Source organism: Artemia sp. Qi Xiang Cuo, chromosome 7, assembly GCF_049724085.1.
Source record: "Artemia sp. Qi Xiang Cuo chromosome 7, ASM4972408v1, whole genome shotgun sequence".
NCBI classification, from domain to species: domain Eukaryota; kingdom Metazoa; phylum Arthropoda; class Branchiopoda; order Anostraca; family Artemiidae; genus Artemia; species Artemia sp. Qi Xiang Cuo.
In genome coordinates this window covers 33,167,913-33,174,000 of record NC_142800.1, presented here as the reverse complement: position 1 = coordinate 33,174,000, position 6,088 = coordinate 33,167,913, and the positions used below count along the sequence as shown (strand labels likewise).

At 41.1% G+C, this 6,088-nt stretch overlaps 1 protein-coding gene across 1 annotated transcript in view; it reads right to left on the bottom strand.

Annotated features, from left to right (window-relative positions):
- Positions 1-6,088, bottom strand: part of LOC148950179 (uncharacterized) — a 555,619-nt gene that overhangs the window by 260,239 nt on the left and 289,292 nt on the right. The window lies entirely within an intron of this gene.

The window sequence follows — 6,088 nt, the reverse complement described above, 5'->3', positions numbered from 1 at the left end:
TAGAATGGCCAAGTCATCGGCAAAATCAGCATCGGTAATGTCACGATCTCCAAACTTGAGTTCTAGGCTGAGACGTGAAGTAGTCCTTGTCATAACGTAGTCTATGATGACATTGAGGAGTTTTGGGGCCACTGCACATCCTTTGCGTACTCTTTTCGTGATTTGGAAGAACCGGCCGTTCACTTGAACACAGCTCTCCGTCCCATGGTGTAGAGCTTTTAAGAGTCTGCAGTATTTTTCAGGGAGGCCTGTCGATTCTAGAATCTGCCAAAGAGCTTCTCGGTCCACAGAGTCGAACGCAGCACGGACGTCGACGAAGGTAAAAAAAAGAGCTTTTTGTCGGAACTCCGTGGCTTTTTCTATGATTTGTTGGGTCGTAAAAATCTACTCGATGATTGAATGGTCCGACATGAAACCAGCTTGCTCCGGTCGCCGGAATTATCTCGGTTTGCCAAATTGTAGAGAACAGGGTGTGGAGAAACAGGAGCATAACAGGACTTGCATATTTTTGCAGCTCCGAACTCAGGCCACAGATACCGGCAGCTGTATTGTTCTTGAGCCTTTTTACTGCATTTCCAATTTCTGAGGGGCTGAAAGGCTCGTCTGGAGGAGCATCTGCTTCGGGTTTTGGACTGCCAGGTTGGCTGGGACTATCAGTAGGAGGCATAGACGGGCTAGTGTTGTTCAGGAGTGAGCAGAAGTGATCCTTCCACCGCTCGAGACAAGAACCCTCATCAGAGAGAAGTGTCCTATCCCTGGGTAGGACGGGTCTCAATGCTGGTGTTTTATTTTCTGTGTGATCACGGAGGTGCTTGAACAGGCTACCAATGTCTTTCTTTTTTGCTGCTAGTTTAATTTCATTGGCTTTCCTTGCAATAAACTGGGTTCGTTTTCGGTGAATAAGTCTGTTCCGCTCTCCACTGAGCCTTCGATAGGTGGCCATGTCCCCAAGAAGTCTTGCCCTCCGCCTTTTCTCTATGTTCAGTTAGCCACGATTTCTTCGGGAAACTTCGCTTGCCAAGCACCAGCTGTGCTGCTTCGCTGGTCTGCGATTTAAAATACTTCTAGGTGTCTTCGCTGCTGTTGAGTGTGCCAAGGAGCTCAAAGCGATTTGATATCTAAAAAACTATACTTCTGGCGAGTATCTGGCTCCTTTAGTTTCCCAATATCCGCTGCTACTGGTTTTCTTTCCGATCGCTGTGCATGGAGGCGAAGCTGGACATCAGCACACACAAGCCTGTGATCTGCATTTCCGAGCTCTGCTGATCTGTAAGTTCTGCAGTTCTTCAGCGATGATCTCCAGCGTTTAGAACTAATGACGTAGTCAATCATCGTCTTTGTGCAACCTCCATTACTATACCACGTGTATTGGTGGATAGTCTTACGTTGAAAGTATTTTTTTGCGATCACAAGTTCATGGGATCGGCACAGTTCGAGTAGGCGAAGGCCGTTATTGTTCAGTGGGTCGGGGGATACAGGTCCAATTGTGCCACACCAAACACCCATATCATCTCACACTGCAATATTGAAGTCACAGAGAAGAACAGTGACATCGTGGGGGGAAAATGTTGACAGACATCTAGACAGAGCAGAGTAGAACTCTTTCTTGGTTACGTCGTCAGAATCGTTTGTCGGGGCATAGCATACGAAAATGGTCATTTTGCCATGCTTGTGTCCAAAGCGGGCCTTCATTATTCTGTCTGATACAGCTTCGTGCAAGAGTAAGGCCTTTCTTGCAGGACCATTTAGCGCGAGACCAACATCATTTCTTCTCATGCTCCCTCCAGACCAGACTAACGAGTGATTATCGCCTATTCGCTCTTCTCCACTTCCAGTAAGACGGGTTTCTGTGAGACATGCAATCGCCACTTTATTCTTACGAAGTTCTTGAGAAAGTAGGTTCTTTGATGCAGGTGCATTCAGGGTCAAAACATTCCAGGTGGCTATTCGAACCCCCCTTTGGTCTAGAAGGTTTAGCCTGTCTGTCTTTCTGACGTCGTCAGCATGTCCGTTGACGCGCGATGGTCGAGATCTGAAAAGGGGGTCCGGATCCGAGGCTATGTACTCACTTTGCGTAGCACTTGATTTTCAGGTGGAGGGTCGCTAGCCCAACCGACCCAAGGCCTGGAATCTGATTAGAGATAGGTTTAACCTAGATACTGAGATTCCCGGGGTGGGCTCCACCCGCCACATGAGGTTGCAGCCACCCTGATCGGAGTGTGTAGTTAGGGGATGACCCCATATCCAGAGGCACGTGGTCAGCAGACAAGGTTTGCATCATTCCGGACGAACTCCATCCACCTCCATAATCAGAACGAAGTTTAAATTAGTGTTGGGTGATAATTTGATTAAACGATATATCGATATTTTTACTGTCGATAATCGATATATCGATTTCGATATTTCTGATCAGTTTTTTGCTCAAATTAAGTTTAGTTTTTGCCAAAATGTAATTATAAAAGCTTTAATTAGTGATTATTTTGCACATTTTTTTATAATTTTTTAATAAAATACAAAAAAACTTCCGTTACGGGAATGAATGTCACAAAACTCTGATTGGGAATTTTTTCAGGATCAAGACAAAGAAAAATAAGCTACTGTCTATTTTTGGCTAGTCAAAATTAGCAACATGTTGTAAACTCTCTGTGTTCACTTCTCCGTGAATTATCTACTTCTCTGTAAAGTGAGACTTCTTCTCTTTGGGGCCTTATGGTAGCGTTGGCCTATTATCTGGGTTCTACCGGTGGAGGATGTCTAGAATCTCTAACCATCACATAGTTTATGTTTAGAGTATAAAATGTTTATTTGTACATATAATACAGTGGATGTACATATGGCGAGGACAGATACAGAATTAGAACTGACTCAAATAATCTAAATTGGTAACTTATATTCAGCACAATATGCAGATACACATCCGGCCATTTGACAGAACTGCTCTATTTTAATCTCTCAACTTGGGATTTGACTAGGAAATTGACCTTTTGACATATACTTAGAATTTTAATTATTGGTTTCAACGCAGAAAAACACACTTCCAAAGTTTACAGATTTTCCCCGGGGTTTCCAAAATCTTCCCCCTCCCCCCCCAAAACAAAATGATTTTAAATCCTAACACAAAGGTCAAATTAACAAGAAAAAAAAAAAAAATACTGACACAAAAACTCAATCAAAAAGTCACAAGATATTATATTTTTCCAATTGCCACTTTCATTTCACTTTATATTGTCATGCTGAGTTCGCATAAAAGTCGCATAGCTACACCTAACAGGAAAATTTGCACATCGTCAGAATATCTTTTAAAAGAACTTAAATTTGAACGGAACACTTAAACAAAAATTATAATCTTCAACAGAAACACAATGAGATTTTCTTTTACTTTCCTTTTAACAAAGCTTTAATTATTTTTTTCAAATTATTCGGTTCTTTTACTATTTATAAGATATCAAAAGGAAGTAAATACATCACTTGAGAAAGGTTGGTCACACATCTTTCGCTTGTCATTTTTATCTTTCTATTTTTCCTATTTCAAAGAAAGCATTTCTCCTGTCCAGTTAATCAGCATAAAAACTAGCTACATCCTCATTTTGACTTAACATCAATTCCTAACACCGTTTATACTGCAATAACATACTAATCTCTACAATCATCTTACTCTACTTATCTCTATAATTGTTTCAATGCTCTCTATAATAACCTGGAGGTTTATTTCTTGTTTTCCTATTATGAGCCAGTTTTATTGCCGAATCTACTAGGACACTTGGCAAGACTATTTTAGCTATTCTAGGATACCATTTGACCTTGCCAACGCCTCCTAGTGGATAACAATAAAGAAAACTTTCTTTTAGAAATATGCCGTAAAAAATATTCAACAGCTAAGACACAAAATTATTATATGTCATTTTCCCTGGCACGGGACTCTTATCCGCCCTGTCGACTTCTGGCACGCTCTTTTCCGCCCAGTCGACTATTTTTTCTCTGGCACGGAACTCTTTTCCGCCCTGTCGACTTCTGGCACGCTCTTTTCCGCCCTGTCGACTATTTTTTCTCTGGCACGGAACTCTTTTCCGCCCTGTCGACGTCTGGCACGCTCTTTTCCGCCCTGTCGACTATTTTCCATGGTACGAAACCTGCAGGGTTTTCGAGGTTCGGTACTCCAACGCCTACCTCTCTCTTTACCCATGGGAGCTCAGACCTTCCTTTCCCAGGATCCTCTGAACCCGTTAACCGCTCAGACCTTCCTTTCCCAGGATCCTCTGAACCCGTTAACACCTGGTTCCTCGGTCGACCGTCGTCCGCCCCTTCACCAGCCTCATCTCTCTCGACACAACGCCTCATTACGTTGGTTCCTAATAAATTCTAATTTATCTGGTCCCTCGGTCAACCATAGTTCGCCCCTTCACCAGCCTCATCTCTCTCGACACAACGCCTCATTACGTCGGTTCCTACTAATAAATTTCTCGTCCCTCTTGATAATACACCTTTCTAGATCAGTGCATTATAAATTTTTTTTTGTCCGAAAATTTCTGCTTAAATTCCTAATATGACCTCTACATCCTGCACTAAAAAAAAATCTACCTATCCCCCTGGTCACGTTTTACATCAGGCCAGTTCTGACGGAGTTCTTCATTCTTTCCTCTGCAACGAAATTCAGCATCTACGGTTGCTGAAAAAAATCCTGCTTTTCTTCACCAATTGCTTTTTCAATAACTTCAAAACGCTGCGCTATCTTATACGCTTCAGAGAGGGAATTATAATCATCCTGGTGTTCTAATAAATATCTCTTAATATTTAGTCTCGAGCCTTCAGTAGAACGATCCAGGCCTATACTATCAGAAAAACCTACTAATCCGCCATACCCAGATCGATATGATTTTGTGGCAAGCTCCACCCTCTTATAAAACTGATACACTGTTTCATTGGATGATTGCCTCAATACAGCTAAATCTTTGAATTTCTTTCCAGCTGTCTTTCCTGGTAAATATGCCTGCGTCACTTCCTTTTCAAGTTCCTCTAAATTTATAATATTGGAGGAATCTCTATCCTCAAAAAAATTAAGTAATGGCCCTGTTACTCTAATCGGGTACTGCATCTATCACCTGCGAGTCTAACCAGCCTAGCAATGTTTTTACCCTTCTCAATTGGCCAAAAAAAAGGTTTTTATAAATTTTGCATTTTCAAGAACTGGAATATTTCCCAAGGGATCCATTACTGATCCAATTACTCTTTGATTCAAATTTTCCTTGTTGCTCTTATCCTCAATAGGTTTATCTGTTATATCATCCTCAGAATTATCCCCCATATTTACACTACTTTTTACCGTGGCATTATCTTTGGCTATTAAATTATCCACAGTAGTCAAAAATTTTACGATTGAAGTGGGATTATAATCCCGACTTGAAGAATCAAAATTCAAAGGGATATTTAAACCTTTACTTCTTATTTCTTTCAAAAAGGATGAAGCAATATCATTGTCAAGTTCAGGATCTGAAGGATCTAAAATTGGAATTGCGCTCATTTTAAACGAGAAAAAAATATTAGTAAAACAAATTAATTAAGTCAACGCTGTAAAAACAAGGAAAAATCGTTATTCAACACTCCTAACAGATTTCCTACTGGCGTGCGAACTTAAAATGCATGACTTACTTTCGTAAATTGTCCTTCGACGTTCTTCACTTTTTCTCAAAAACTGGAATCTGGAGCGGGAACCTTAAATTGAAGCGGGAACGTGGAACCTGGAACTGAAGCTGGAACCTTGAACTGAAACTTGAACTGAACTGGAACTGAACTGGAACCTGGAACTGAAGCTTAAACTGAACTGGAACCTGGAACTGAACTGGAACCTGGAACTGAACTGGAACGACAACACTGTAGGTGACGGGCCTCAAAAGAAAATGTTAACTGCAATATAAAAAGTTATTTTTTTCCAACTGAAAGTAAGGAGCGACATTAAAACTTAAAAGAACAGAAATTGTTCGGTACATGAGAAGGATAGCCTCTCCTCGATACCTCGCTCTTCGCGCCAAAGTTTCTTTTTGTAATTTATAAATCTCCTTAATCTTATTAAACAGCTTTTGTGTTTCAGGAA